The 16,590-nt window shown below is 43.2% G+C and overlaps 1 protein-coding gene across 4 annotated transcripts in view; it reads right to left on the reverse strand.

The window, feature by feature from the left end:
- Positions 1-16,590, reverse strand: part of C5H4orf19 (chromosome 5 C4orf19 homolog) — an 82,163-nt gene that overhangs the window by 57,077 nt on the left and 8,496 nt on the right. The window contains exon 2 of one of the 4 annotated variants that reach the window (XM_053251216.1): positions 11,447-11,510. The exons of the other annotated variants lie outside the window; for them this stretch is intronic. The gene's annotated coding sequence lies outside the window, so the exon portion shown is untranslated. The remainder of the gene's footprint in view (positions 1-11,446; positions 11,511-16,590) is intronic. 4 annotated transcript variants of the gene reach the window in all.

Here is a 16,590-nt window from a genome sequence, read left to right on the forward strand (position 1 = left end):
AATTGCTATATTTTTATAAATTCATTTCTTCAGTCAGTATAGAAAATGCACAGTCAGATGGACAAAGGCTAGATGGACAAAGGGTTGGACTCCATATGTTTATGTAATCTAGCATCCTCTTTTCACCAATAGGCAGCCAGTCAGATACCTCTAGAAGCTTGCAGATCCGGACAGGAAGGCAAGAGGCTTCTATTCACTGTTACGCCTAACATATTCAGAGTCTCCATGGTCAGGGGCAGTCAAGGTAGTCAATCCTTGACTACCCATCTCCCACAATTGCCAAATGCTGTTAGTGAACACATGCAGCATTTAGACCCACAAAATCTCAAGACAATTCTCAAAATACATATATGTGGGTATTTTACTATCTGTGACATTTATATTCTGCCCTTCCTCTGAGGAGTCCAGGGTTCCTTGGAAACCTCCCCCCTTTTGTGACACCCCGCTTTATTCTGACAACAATCCTGCGAGGCAGGTTAGGATGAGAGAGAGAGAGAGAGAGAGAATCTGGCCTAAGGTTACCCAGGGAGCTTCAGGGCTGAGCAGGGAGAGACCTGAACCCAGACATTCCCAATCCTAACCCAGCACTCTAACCACTACATCACACTGCCTCTCAAGTGTTGGTTCACTGACCTTGAAATAAGTCCAATTGAGTACAATGGGGCTTACTTCCAAGTAGATATGAATAAGATGGTCATGATACTATGGGAAAGGAAAGACCTGCAGTATCAAAGCTGGGCTGCTCACCTCTTTTTCTTTCCTTAGATTTCCAGCTACCCCCCCAAAAAAAACCCCCAAACACCCAAAGTGTAAAGAATTACACCCTCATATGTCCTTCCTCAATGGGTGTCTCTCCCTTCACTGCAGTGCACTCCAGACATGAGCAACTTGTTTGTCCCACTCCCTTGCTCAACCCCCACCCCAATCATCTTTCACAGTCCCCAACCCCAAGCAGAGGCAGCCCACAATGGGCTTTTCACCTCCTTGCTCACCCCCACCCACTGCATAGCAGCACCTTCCCACCCACTGGGGCCAGCCATGGTCAATCAAGCAAGGGGATGCCAAGGAAATGACCCGCCGCCTCCACCTCTCATGGTGGGCCCCCAGTCTCTCTCTCTTACTCTGACGGCGCGATCATGATGGTGATGGTCAGCGACAGGAGTGGGCACCCCGGTGGCTGCAGGGGACCCCTAGAGTGACTGAGTGTTCCCCTGGCCAGTGCTATTTGGGCCCCCGAGCTGGCCCTGTTGGGGGCTCCTCAGAGGTTGTGGGCCAGGAGACATTTGTCTCCCTTTGTCTTATTGACGGCATGTGGAAAGCCCGTCCATGCTGCTTGCAAACGCACAGAGCCTCCATGGCTCTTAAAGATAGCATCTGCACTCTTGGACACTTCTCCCATTAGGAATGATGGGAGGAGTGTCCTACAGCAATGATGCAATCCATAAGGGCTATGGAGGTTCTGCATGTTTGTAGGCAACATCCACAATCTTTCACACTCACGGAGCCAGTGTGTATGCCTCACACTTGTCAGTGCATGTGACTCGGGCTGGTAGACCAGTTACTTCCTCCTCCTTGATGAATAGGGAGGTGGAATCTTAATAGGCGATGGGGTTATTTAAGGCATCCTCTTAAATACCTTGGGCCCAAGCCATTTAGGGCTTTATAGGTAATGACCGACACTTTGTATTTCACCCAGAAACATGTTGGCAGCCATTGTTGTTCTTTTAAAATGGGTGTAATATGATCTCTTCAGGCAACCCTGGAGACCAAACTGGCTGCTGCATTCTGTACTAACTGCAGTTTCTAGAATATGTACAAAGGCAGCCCAATGTAGAACACATTGCAGTAGTCAAGTCTGGATGTTACCAGCATATGCACCACTGTCTTGAAGTCATTTATCTCCAGAAATGGACATTGCTGGTGAATCAGTAGAAGTGGATAGAAAGTACTCCCAGCCACTGGCCACAATGAGAGACTTGTGGCACCATTGCCTATTCATGGCACCCACACATGGGCCTTTGGGGGCTGGCCAATTTGGCCAATTCCTGAACATCAGTGTTGGGGAGCAGCAGGCACAGTGTCCCTGCACACATACATTTCCCTGAACACATACAGCAGGAGGAAGGGCTGTCTGTATAGTCCCTAAGAGTAGATCCACACTGTTAGTCATGACTAAGCACTGTTGAAATCAATGGGTATTAAGTTAGTCATGACTAAAGTCCCACGATCTTCAGTGGTTAGATCATGACTAACTTAGAGGCTATTCTCACAATCACCCAAAAGCGGGCTAAGGGAGCCAAGCTCGCTTTCGGGCGATTGTGTGCTGCAATGTGGCTCCCGGCAGAAAACTTCCCAAAGTACCCCTCTCCTTAGATGAGGTTAACAGAGCGAGCGCTCCATTAACTTCATCTTTTGGCTCATGTGTTGCCACGGCGCATGGCAACACACGAGTAGACCCTGACCGGGAGGCTGCAAGCAGCCTCCCGGGTTCGGGGGTCTCTCTAGGTTGCCCCGTGCACTCACAGGGCATCCTGGAACTTCCAGGAGTAGCACGGTCCCCGATCCCTGCAGCCCTCGCCAACTCCGAGATGGAGCTGGCAGTCATGTGGGCGGCCAATCCAGCTGCCCAGGACTGCTTCTTGATGATCTGTGGGGAGAGCGGGCTAAGCCCGCAATCCCCGCAAACCCCCTTACGGCTTTTCACCCTTATCATGTGAAGAGCCCCGCAGTCTGGATCCTACCCTGTTTGTTTCTTCGTATTCATCCTCCAGGGTCCACCATTTCCAATGTAAAATCAGTGACCCCCGAGGTGGATTCAGATAAACACAAATAAGTATAGAGTTGCTACTTAAAAACTTTCCATATGTGGGTTAGTAGTTATTTATTGCCTCCAACCACATGGTTAAGTCCAGTGCTACCATCCCTTTGCTTCCAAGGATTTCTGAGCAGATGCAGAGTGGCAGTAAATGGCTTGGATATAGATATGGCTTAGATAGCCACACTGTGCCATCTCCCTTCCTCCCCATTTAAGTAAGCTGGAGCAGGGGGCATATCAACAGGGTAGTAGGGGATGGAGCGAAGCACCATGGATGCAGAGCATAATGAGGGGTGGCTGTACATTTTTGCCCCAGCAACTGGACATCACACCTGCTGAATAATACAACACTTGCAGCAGCCACTTGTCCAGCATTAATGTCCAATGGGCCCTTCAGGTATATAGCTGTATGTGCCTAGAACACCCATCATACAAATGAATGTTATGGAATTCAGTATGTAATGTATTAGCATGTATTTATAATGTAAATACAATAAATATTTTTTCAAATCTACACAGCCATGAGTTTGCTCTATTGTTGTCTGCTGTTTTCAATCCCACTTCCCATACATAACTAACATTGAATTGTAGTCCACAGAGATAGGGTATGTATTGATAAAATGTAATATGTGAATTGTAACATTTTTCTTCCATATTAAAAAAGGATGTGTTGAGGCCTAAAACTGGGTTTAATTTGCTTTTCTACCGGTGGGGAGAGCACATTTTTATTATTTATTTATTTATTTATTCATTTAATGGATTTATATACTGCCTCAACTCATGTCTCTAGGTAGTTTACATCCATTAGAATGATAAAAATCATGGTTACACATTCTGGTAAAAACCACCTCCATAAATATTGTGCCAACTCTGTAGAGATGACATATTTTTCCTGCCAAAACTCCTGCCGCTAATAGCAAGCAGAAAAAAACCCACAACAGGTATAGCTTTTCTTGGCATGACAATGTACGAGTAGTGAGTGGTGAAGCATCGATGACTGGATTTCTGCCTGTCATGCAGCAGGAACTCTGCCAGGAAGAAAACAAGGTGGCACCCTTACTCTTAATCATCAGCCAGTGAGCAGGACAACTTGGCCATTAATCTCTCTGGCTTTTGTTTTTTCATCTTTACCAAGACTAGTAACTTAGGCCATTCTCTGTTAATGGTTATATTGTCTACAGAAATGCACGTCAACTTGCAGGGGTGCACAAAAGGCATACATATTGTATGGTGATCAGAATGTGACTTGGAGATGTTGATATGGGGAAAAGTCTATTTTGCTGCTGGATGGGGTAAGAATGGCGCTTTAATAGGTGCTCAAGAGAGGAAGAGATAGGAACCATTGAGGTCACATAACAGGTCAAGGAATAAGCACAAAATCCTTATCACCAACTACAGGCCACATAAGCATCAGTGACTCATTTAAAAAAATTGGGATTTGTGCTTCTGTAATGCATATTATATAAGTATATTAACTGTATTTGACAGTAGCCACATAGAACCTGCTTCATTTTAATTCCTGGCTCTATATGCTGTGTTAAATAGCCACTTTACCCTAGTTAAACAATTATTATCTATCTATTTATCTTAAATGTACAGGTTGCTAATCCCATGTGTGGCAGTTCTTGCGAGAGTTCACGACTAGCTGCCGGATAGGGACGGGGGTGGGCAGGTGAGGAAAAAGAAACTGCTGGCCAGGAGAATGACCAAGAGGCGGCCAACGGGCATAGAGGGCAAGAGGAAAGCCAAGAAGAGAACTAGAGGCACAGCTGGCTTGTAGTATCACATCCTGTGATGGCATGAAAGGCCAGCAATCCACCCCTTACTTCATCAGAGCATTCCCCTTGTGCACAGCAATGTATCATTGAGTTTTGGATGTGCCTGATTTCATTCAAAGGTCACTGCTGAGACAAGATCAGTATGCAATCAGTAGCAACAGGACACCTGTTTATCACTGCTTATCCTTCTGACATTCACTGCTTATCCTTCTGACATTGCCTCAAAGACATGCAAGAACCAGGGGTCATCCCAATAAATTGATTGTCACTAAATTTAGGACTGACAAAATTTAGGACCGACCATAGAAAGTACTTTTTCACATAATCATAATTAATCTATGGCATTCCTGCTGCAAGATGTGGTGACAACCACAAGCCTAGATGGCTTTAAGAAGGGCTTAGGTAAATTCATGGAGGACAAGTCTATCAATGGCTACTACTACCCAAGAGGCAAGATGCCTCCAAATACCAGTTGCGGGGAGTAACAGCAGGAGAGAGGGCATGCCCTCAGCTCTTGCTGTGGGCTTCCCAGAGGTATCTGGTGTGCCACTGTGTGAAACAATACTGGACTTGATGGGCCTTAAGCCTGATCCAGCAGGGCTGTTCTTATGTTCTTATAATGTGAGTGTCTGCTTCCTCTTGTGTGGAGTTGAGGTGGTCCATATTTCTTCCAACAGAAGAGGCAGCATGACCATCCTTACCACCAATTTTTATCAGTTCATTCTCACTATGTGATGCTTGCAGTAAGAGTTCCCTTTTGAGAAGTCTAACAACTGATGCCTTCTTCTCCTTGGATCCAATGAATGGTTTCCATTGCACAGGTAACATGACTTCCCCCTGCTGCTGATTTCAACTCTTATTTTCTTTGTTTTCCCAAGTCAATGCTTTCTAGTAATGTACCTGATTGATGGATCTTTGTAGCTGTTGAATACCTTTGCCCCAGCCCACAGAAACATATACATACTTAGTAGGGGAGGCTAGTCATTGACTGGGCAAAGTCATTTTGCATAGATTGCACTTATGGAAAAGTTCAAGAAATTAAATATATGTAATAGAATTTGTTAGTAATATGCTTGCAAAAGGGAAGTAAAAGAACAGTTTGAACTCTATAGGATTTCAACAAACATTATTCACTTTATGGTATAATGACCTTATATGTTAAATTTGATATTTGAATCATAGTATAGCATCTGAGAAATATCTTCTGCTTTTGTTGGGCATGATGTCATTTTGGAATTATTTATCTGATTGAGTGTTAACAATCTGTTGAGAACAATAACAGTTATATGTGATAATTCAGAATTTCTGCTAAAAAATACCAAAAAATTATTTAAGTATGTCTTCAAGCATATTCCCATATAAAACATGCGGTGATTTATGTGGTAGGATTGTTAATTCCAGATTTGGTTTCTGTAGATAATTAGGAAACATGATATTCATAATTTCTTCAAAAAACTACCAAAACAATTATTTAGATTTTCACTGGCATATTTCAGTATTAAAAGCAGTGCATTCAGTTAATTTCAGTCGCAGGATTGTGTATGCAAAATTAGTTATCTGTAGGCCATCAGGAAGTATGACTTTCTTTTGCAAAAACACATATATGCATGCATACAAACAAATTCTTCAAAATAGATATAATAGGTTTGTTGTTGAAAACCAATATATAAATATTCTTAATAATAGCAGTAAGATAGTAATATTATAATAGGCTGAGTTTCTTTTTCATTTTCAGCTATATGTCTATCCGTTTTTAGCCAGATGTTTAATTGTTTTAAGTGTTTTTAATGGTTTTAATTGGTTTTGAGTTGTAAACCACCTTGTTTTTTTAAACCTATAAATAAATAACTTTTACATCTAACATGTTGCATTAGTAAAGTTGTTTTGCCACCATACTGTCACAGTCGCAGTTGGAATGGGCTATAATTCAGTTCTACATATGGAGGTTATGCTCATGATCACGTGGGTGGGTGGGCAAGCTGTGCAGACCTTCCCTTCCCCCAGATGATCGAAAGACTCCCACTGGGAGTGATCGCCAGAGGCTTCTGGGTATCCCACAATGCGCCTTGCGATGAGCATGGCTGCTCTAGGTGCCCGTCTCTGCATCAGCTCAGACTGTAAGCAGCCTGATCAGTCACACAACCCCAGAACTGGGGTTAAGGGCATCCTTCCCTCCTTAAGTTCAGTAAAAGGTTGGTCTTCAAAGTCAGGCTAGGCGCTGCAGCAGTGCTGGGATCTGGCATGATCCCGGCACTGCACACGAGCAGCCTAACCTTGTCTGGGTTGCCCTAGCGTGGGTTAGGCTGCTTGTGAGAATAGCCTTATAGACTGCTGTAGTTCTGCTCCAAGTTATTTCCTGCAGTGGAAAGATGGTATTTCTGGACAAATAAATGTTCCTTTTAAAGAAAGAATAGGTTTCCATGTTGTAACAAAAAGTGTGCACAAACATAATTTCTAAGACCTTTTCTGAGATCTACTTCTAGACTAGTACAGGGACTTCCCAGCATGGAATTACTGTAGTGGTTGAATGTCGGTAGCAAACAAAATATCTACTTTCAGCGATGACAGTTAGTGAAAATTGGTATCTTCATTAAAAGAAATTTTTTGAAATGTTGAAGTGTGGGTGAACCTGGGTCATGTTTTTCACCTAACTGGATCCAAATCCTAAATTCAAAGATTTGATTTTTATGTTGTATAGTCAAGGTGTGTGTGTAAGTGTGTGTGTGTGTGTGTGTGTGTGTGTGTATTTAAACACATTTTCTCATCTTCAGTAGGGCAGCAGACAATGATCAGTTTAAATAATAGGTCAATGAACTCACTAATGTGACTGTGAGTTGAGGTCATACTTTTTTTTGCGGTGGGGGGGCTAATTCGGCTCTGGTGTATAATAGGGAATGAAAGAGAATATACTAATAATGGCCTCTCCAAGAAGCAATAGTAACTTTTCTTGATTGAATGTAAATTCTCCCACATTTCCTTCAATATCCCAAAGAGGTACTTGATTTTGTAAAAGGCAACTTAATCAACTAAAATGCTTTAAATTGCTGGGCAGTCCTGCTTTTATACTTTTGGCTCCTTGCTGTCTGAGAGTAAGGACCAAGCTAGATTTGTGATCAGGTTTCCCGTCTCCTTTATTGGTGGTTTGTTTGTTTTTCAAATGACAGTAGATGAAGGATTCAGATTGGTCCTGTAGCATAGAAGGGATTTAACCTTTCCCTGGGTCCTTTCCTTGGGCCATTTTCCTAATATATGGTCCCCTGCCAATATTAGTCTATTTTATTTATAACATTTATATGCTGCTGTTCAGTCATGATTAGCTCCCAAACCAATTTACTTCCATCAGAAGATAGCACTCCGACCCAAATTTTTCCACACCCTCACCTTTATTAAATATGATTAATTCAATAATGATATCTGTATGATGCCTCTATATCTTGCCTTATAGGGCACATGGTAGCTTTGGGAAGGGAGATTTCGACTGGAAAGATGGAGCTAGAGAAAGAGTTAACTCCCCGCCTGCCCCCGTGCCACAATCCTGACTCAAATCTTCTCCCTGCACCCACTAAAGAAAAAAATAAAGAAACAGAAGATCCCATAGATCTTTGCTGCCATCTAATTTGGTCCTAAAATCCGATTTCCAGCATGGAGATCTTATGCAGTGTCATTCAACAGATTGGAAACATAGGAGTTTCAAAGCAGAATGGTTTCTCCACAGCCTTTTTTATTCATATGCAACCCTCCCACCACCACTTGGGGCTGGGCCTACCATTCCCTTGAAGTGGCTGCCTCAGGCAAGAGGTTTTAAAGCCACAATTTATGGGCACCAAACTCAAACCGTCAACTATCTAATTAAACACGCAAAACTCTAGAGTTCTTTCGGTTTTAGCCCTCTTCCTGTGGTTTCTAGAAATTAAGTCTTTGGAGAGGAGAGCAGGTAGCTTGACCTGGGTGGCGTAGGGCGGTGGGGGGGAGGGGTACGGGGAGAGAACAGAAACTGAAAAGGGCACCATGGGCCTTTCCCCCTCAGGCATCAGTATCTATCTTGAGCCAGACCTTCTGATATGCAGATGCTACTTCTTCACATCCAAAAGGAGAAAACAAGTGTAGTTTGCACCAAGTATCAAACTGCAGCAACGTTCAGTTGTGTGTGGTTTTCTCCCCTCTCCCCCTGGTATTTTCTTCTTTTACAAAAAGCAGCCACAGAGGTCACCATCTGCAGCAGAAGGGTAGCATGTGAGTGAGACGTGAGCTTCTTAACCGTTTTTTCTTACATGGTTTCCCCAATAACACACATGCGTACTGTAAAAGCTGTTTTCATCCCGCAGGGGGAAAGATACAGATCCCCATCAAGCAGGGCCCATCCCTATTTTCTGGCACCTCTGCCTGAAAAGTTACTGTCTTTATTTTGGCTTTTGGAGTTCAACAGTAGTAGAGTTATGGTGAGGCTGGTTGGCTTTAGCCTCTTTATAAAATATTTTATTAAATTATGAACGTGCCCTTGATTTTAGGGCATCTGAAGGATTTTATCTGAAACATACCTATTAAACAGAACATAGGAAGCTGCCATATACTGAGTCAGACCTTTGGTCTATCTAGCTCAGTACTGTCTTCACAGACTGGCAGTGGCTTCCCCAAGGTTGTAGGCAGGAATCTCTCTCAGCCCGCCATGGCTCCCAGAGGACCAGCAAGAGTACCCTAAAATCACCTGCAAACAGAAAGCTAGTAAGCTAGGCAAAACATTCAGGGAAACCCACTCACATTTCTTAAAAGAGTATGTGGTAGCCAAAAGAGTGTGGCAGGGAGTAAGCAAGCTGTTAGAGTGGCCTGATTTGGAAAAACAGACTTGGGAAGAACTAACCTCGGGTTTGAGCGATAGAACCTCCTTTCGAGGTCCCAGAAAGAAACCTTCAAGGAAACGGGATGGAACAGGTGCCCCCATACTAGGGAATTGGAACTTTCCCCTTCTCGTAATCAGATTAGTAAACTTGTATGTCATTTATGCAATGCTCGTGCATAGGAATAGGGAGGGAAGACGCGACCAAGAGGTTCATGCAGATGAGACAGTAAATCTCTTCTGGAAAAGTTTGTATGGTTATGTGCAAAAAGACAAGAGTATCTCTTCTAAACAGCAATGGGACAAATTGTGGAAATGGACGTCGGACGTAAACCCCCCCCCCAATTACCTGATGTGCCTTGAAATCCCCCACCCCCTGAGTTACAGTACTAGCTGCATATACTTCATAACTTGTGTGTTTCCAAATCCTTGTGTGTAAATCTTTGTAGATATATCATGTACAAACAACCACTTTGTATATAATTGTGCTTTGGCAACATACTGTATGCTTTGGTAGTTTGTTGGTTCAATAAAAAAATCTTGTCCTATTAAAAAAAAAAATCTTGTCCTATCTTGGAGATGCCAGGGAGGGAACTTGGAACCTTCTGCTCTTCCCAGAGCGGCTCCATCCCCTAAGGGGAATATCTTACAATGCTCTTCTTCTCAACAGTGATGGTCTGCTCTTATTTTTGAGGATCTGAGGGTCTCCTCTTGTTTTTTGTGGCTTTTGGGGAGCCACTGCAATGCTTTTTACACTTTGTTAGTATGCACACAGGTAGACACAGAGACTTCTATGTTTCAGGTCCTCCCCACTGTCCAAATACTGAATCCTGGAAGAAGAGGCAAATTCATTTTACAGTGGTCCCTCGACTTACGAAGATAATCCAATCCGAACACATGTTCGTAGGTCGGAATTTTCGTAAGTCGAAAAGCGCATCCATGGAGGTCCGGAACACTCGTAAGTCGAGGAAACCGCATCTAAAAATTCGTAGGTCGAGGAAGCCGCATCTAAACCGGCAACGACTTCCGGTATTTTTTGTCGTTCGTATGTCGAAACCTTCGGATGTCGAGTGCTTCGTAAGTCGAGGGACCACTGTATTTGTTTGTTATTTCTCTGTGTAAACCACCCTGAGCCATTTTTTGAAAGATGGTATAGAAATCAAATTATTCATCATCATCATCATCATCATCATCAGCCAATTTACATCAGCCAGTTACAAAAAGCAACTTTACTGGGAACAGCCTATATTCTGTGACGATATCTATAACAATTGACAATAAAATTCAGCCATCCCAGGTCCTTGGGAAGGACTCGATGTCTGGATAAAACAAACCAGTCAATAACACCTGTCTGACTGTGTAAATAAATAATAATAATAAATAATTATTTGTGCATGCATGCATCTACTGGAGCAGGATCCAGACTAACTGTGTGCTAGTGTAACTCTGTTTCACTAGTGTAAAGGTGCTGCTTATGGATTTACACAAAGAACAAAACCTCTGCTCCAGATAGGTTCTGGTGGTACTGGTGAAAGATGCCCCATGGGGCACTAGCTGACTGCTGCACAACATGTTACATAATCTCATACGTGTCCTCTACCACTTGTACAACACTAGGGAGTAGCACGCAAGGAAATTGTCTCCATTTATTCAAGTGCAACTCTAGTCTGGATGCCTCCTGTGGACTAGTGTCCCATGGAAACCAACAATCACTGTACTGCCTCCCTTCCACCCCCATAACACATAGTAAAATGATAAAAGGTGGGGGGAAGACCTTATTAGAGTCAGTCACTTCACTAACACCCTGCTGCAAAAGCCAGTGCAGGATAGACTACTGCAGGGTAAGTTAGTACCAATGTATAGCAGGTGGCAGAGAAGCAATCTGCTGGCATATGATATGTTGGCAGTGGGAGGAGCATCCAAACAGCAATCATTGGTGTGGAAATAGGAGTATTACAAGTACACACAGGCTTCGGCAAAGAGTCCATTGTATTCTTTACTACATATTGCAAAACTTACTTGTTTACTGTTTCTGGATCTTAACAACGCAGTTGTGTTGTTACCAGCTATTAGAAGCTACTTTCTGCAAAACAATATAAAGCATCAATAGTCCAAAATTGTATCAGTTTAGATGTTAAGCAAAAATGTTACTTTTAATTTTTTTTTTAAGTTACAAGCACGCAAGAATGTTTCCATATCCTCTGTGAAAGCTCGGAAAGTATGAGTTTAATATTTGCACAGTGCTTTCGTGTGTCCAGCACTCTGCTGACACAGAGTGCCTCAGTACTTAAACGTATTGTTAAATTTATGTTTTTACTGGAAGGCTCCGTTAAAAAGACTGTTTATAGTGCATACTGTGGAGCACAGAACCGGTGGTGTGGCAGATAAGCTGGAGCCCCCAGAATGTAGTGGTTAGAGTGCTGGACTAGGACCGGGGAGACCCGAGTTCAAATCCCCATTCAGCCATGATACTAGCTGGGTGACTCTGGGCCAGTCACTTCTCTCTCAGCCTAACCTACTTCACAGGGTTGTTGTGAGGAGAAACTCACGTTATGTAGTACACTGCTCTGGGCTCCTTGGAGGAAGAGCGGGATATAAATGTAAAAATAATAAATAAATAAATAAATAAATACTTCTGCTCTCTGGAAGGAAATGCTGAGATTGGACACCCACCGATTTCAGCATATTCTGCCCTTGCAGTACAGAACCCAACAACTGTCCTTCATTTCAAGTCTTAGTTACAAATGTCAGGTTCCGTTCCGTACCTCAAGTAGAGCAGAATATGCAGAGATTGGTGAATTTCATACGAACCCATCAATCTCAACATATCCCTCCAGAGACTAAAAGCAGGGTGTGTGCACGTTCCCAGGCCTCCAGCACTCTGCCAAATCTCAGGTTCGGTGCTACATGTGAGCCTGCCCTGTGTGAAATCCTGATTGCCCTCTTCAGAGAAAATTGCCTTTACATTCACTGACTACATGATGAAGCATCAGGATTCGGCCCATGGGCCATGTCCTTACACAGAGGCACTCATGGGCTATGCCTTCTGGCATGGCTGGCCAGTGCAGAATCATTGGGAGGCATCTGCCCCATGTTCAGCGCTGCTCTTTGTAGACAAATGTTGAATGCCTGGAAGGTGTGGTTAAAAAGACACACTGGTGCAGGAAGTGTGCACTGCTGGCCCAATTCCACAGCCTCCTCACACATTCAGTGAACATACAGGCAGCTCTGTCTGAAGAAGGCTTAAGTTTGGAAGCTATATTTAGGAAACATGTATATGTTTGTGCCAGCTAAAGCCATGGAATAATTGTGTTTACCACCCTTAACTAATATTTGCTATTATTTGAAGGTTTCTAGAGATATTGCATGACTAAACACCTCTCACGTTTACTTTCTAAAGATAGTCAATATTGTATTTGGAGGACCCACCCAATATGTGTACAGACATTATTCAAAATAAAAATGAAGGCCACAATAAAAAGTTCACATATTTCAAGAACTGATGCTCACTCCCTCGCCCAGATTAGCTATGCGATAAGCAAAATGTACTTGTGGTCGTGTATTTCCTCAGCTGGAAATGGAAAACTAGAATTAGTTTGCATGACTATCACCTTGCTGGATCAGGCAGAGCTTACATGTAGCCCAGCTTCTTGTTTTCAAATGTGCCTAGTCAGATGCATCTGGGAATCGTACATATAAGCTATGCAGAAGGTAACAGGCCTCCCATTATGTGTGCTCAGTATACTGCCTCAGAACATGGGGGTTCCATTTAACTATCATGGCTAAAAGCAGTTGATAGGCCTATCATGTATGGATTTCCTCCTGTTCTTCTTTGATTTTGTATTTGGTGGTGGTGGGTTGCTGTTTTTAATGATTTTATCTTGTGAGCTGTTCTTGATCCCCCCCCCCACTTTCTAATGAAGAACTAACAAATTGAACTCATCCCCTTTTACAGTCATCAAAATCAGTGAAATCAGTGGCCATTACTACTTCTTGTGGCAGTGAATAATTTATGCCTTGTGTGAAGAAGTGAATTATGCTTTTTTTCAGTTCTGAATGTACTGTTAATCAGTTCCAGTTGGGTGATTCCCAATTCTAATATTGGGAGAAAGGGAGGAAATATATATTTTATTTTCTTTCTTGACACCAGTCATAATTTTATAAACCTGCAGCTAGAAAGCCTCACCTGTGTCAGCCTTTCCTTTCAGGAAAAGGCTGACACTTCCCTTCAATTTTTTTTAAACCACTTTTTCTACCTTGGATGTTCATTTTGAGATGGGTAGCCAAAATGCATGCAGTATTCCAAGTCTGTTTGGCCACATCAAAAACAAAGGTCTTACAGTACTGGATGGTTTGTATTCAGGGTATCTAAAGGATTGTTTACAAATTGTCAGAGGTCTTTTTGCATCTTGCTGCTCTATGCAGGGGTGTATCTAGGGTGGGGCAGGCAGGACACATGCCCTGGGCAAATGCCCCGGGCACCACTTGAAGGGGGGCGCCATTTTTAAAAATTACAAAATTTTAAAAATGGCCACCGAAAACAAAATGGCCACCGCGCATGCTCAAATGGCCTCTGTGAGGCCCTAGGCCATGCCAGGCCTCACAGAGGCCATTTGAGAATGTGTGGTGGCCATTTTGTTTTCAGCAGCCATTTTTAATAATAAATAAATAAATAATGGCCACTGCACATGCTCAAATGGTCCCTGCGAGGCCCTAGAGGCCAGCAGGAGGAGGGGGAACCTTTGCAGACACACCCCCATGGCCTTTAGGAGCCCCCCCAAAGGGGCTATAGGTATTTTTTTAAATTTTTTAAATATAAGTCACTGTACACATATTCAGTATGGCATTATGTACAGAGAATCAGGGCTTGTGAATACTGAGCTGAAGCTTATGAGCTAGGATTGTATTCATTTGCTCTTGCTTTACTTCTTGTGATAAATGAGTTAAATGTGATGTCTTAATAATATGGCTATTTATGGTGAGTTTGTCTTTGAATCAGTGTGAAATCCTTAGTATTAAGGCCCACTGGGAGTTTCTTGCTCTCTTTCTCTCATTTTAACTGTCATTCTGAAATACTAGAATATATTCCAAGCAGTGACACAGTTTACTCTGCATATCCTTTAATAATTTTCAGAGTATCTGGGAAAAGTCAAATTCTCCATTTATTTTTAAAACTTACGTAATAGTGATGCTACAATGCATAGCAGAGAATTAGACAGGCACTTCCGTTTAGTTTCCCAAGTACAACTCCACATAGTATTTGGGCATTTCATGAGCCTCAGCATACTGAAATTTGTAGTTTTCCAGCATTTTTTGGTCTGGCTAGTTCCACTCCTAAATAGTTTTTGAAATATTAAAATATTAATGAGCTTGACTTGTATTTTTCAGCTGCTATTATGGTAAAGATATCTGAAAGATGGGTGTCAGATGTTTGGACAAAGGGCGCAATTTCAGTGCTTGCCCTAGGCGCTATTTTTCCTAGATACGCCTCTGCAGTGCTGCCCAATATAGGAGTTTCCCATAGTCTGGGAAACACACCAGCGGGGATTTCAACCAACAGCCTAGGCAGGCTACTTCCTCGCTGTGCCATAGCCTATGCTTATATGCAGGCCCACAGCTGATGCTGCAGTCAGCAAGTGATACACATGTATTTGTAAACCAATCATTCATGTGAAAGATACTCGGGGAAATTCCCAAGCACTTTGAAAATTAGAAGACATTTTGTACACTCCAAGATAGCTTCAATTCTGTCCTATTTAAATATTATAAGGGAGATACAGAGATGATAAAAACAATATTTCCTAGCTTACATCAGCTGTCTGAAAGCCTTCATTGCTTTTCTGCTGTTATATATGAGCTTGGTCTTTAAACAAATTTGATTTAATATTCTAATATTCCAGACCCGCTTCAAAGTCGGCTACCTGGTATACTGAGGAGTTGTGAGGGTTGAAGCAGCTGGGTAGGCGACTGGAGTGCAGGTGGAGGAGAACTTGGCTTGAATTTGACAGGATGGAGCATGTGACCCACTTGAGGGCTTACGTGGAGGCAGTGCGTACAGCAAAAAAGTAGTTCTGGTCGGTTCGCATTGCTTCTGTGGATTCACGTTCGGCGGAGTTATCCCAGGTAGTGAGGAGTCTAATTTCTACTTCTTCTGTTTCTAATTGGCTCCCGGAGGTGCTCTGCTGTGATGCCCTCAGTGGGTTCTTTGCAGACAAAATCTCCTCTATTCAGGCCGACTTGGATTCCACTTTTTCTGCAGGGTCTATGGAGGAGGTGTCCAGCAATCCTTCTTGCAGTATTAGGTTGGATCTGTTTCAATCTGTGATTCCTGAGGAAGTGGACAAGCTGCTTGGAGCGGTGCGGTCCACCACTTGTTCTCTGGACCCTTGCCCGACTTGGCTGCTTTGATCTAGCAGGGAGATTATTCGAGGCGGCCTGGTGAATATCATAAATGCATTGCTGAGAGAGGGTAAGGTGCCTCCATGCTTGAAGGAGGCAATAATTAGACCATTTCTTAAGAAGCCTTCCCTAGATCCCTCGGTGATGGATAATTATAGGCCAATCTCTAATCTCCCTTGGTTGGGCAAGGTGATCGAGAGGGTGGTGGCCAACCAGCTCCAGGCGGTTTTGGAGGAAACTGATTATCTAGACTCATTTCAAACTGGCTTTAGAGCGTGCTATGGGGTTGAGACAGCCTTGGTCGGCCTGATGGATGGCCTATACCGGGGAATCGACAGAGGGAGTGTGACTCTGTTGGTTCTCTTGGATCTCTCAGCGACGTTCTATACCATTGACCATGGTATCCTTCTGGGTCGCCTGGCGGAGTTGGGGATAGGAGGCACTGCTCTGCAGTGGTTCTGCTCCTATCTCTCGGGCAGATCCCAGATGGTGGAGCTTGGTGACAGTTGCTCTTCTCAATGAGAGCTGTTATATGGAGTACCTCAGGGCTCCATTCTGTCACCAATGCTTTGCAATATTTACATGAAACCGCTGGGTGAGGTCATCAGGAGATTTGGTGCTGGGTGTAATCAGTATGCTGATGACACTCAAATCTACTTCTCTCTTTCATCTGCTTCATCAGGAAATGACGTTCATTCCCTAAATACCTGCCTACAGGCAGTAATGGGCTGGATGAGGGATAACAAATTGAAGCTGAATCCAAG

The sequence above is a fragment of the Hemicordylus capensis genome, chromosome 5 (assembly GCF_027244095.1).
Source record: "Hemicordylus capensis ecotype Gifberg chromosome 5, rHemCap1.1.pri, whole genome shotgun sequence".
In the NCBI taxonomy this organism is placed as follows: Eukaryota; Metazoa; Chordata; class Lepidosauria; order Squamata; family Cordylidae; genus Hemicordylus; species Hemicordylus capensis.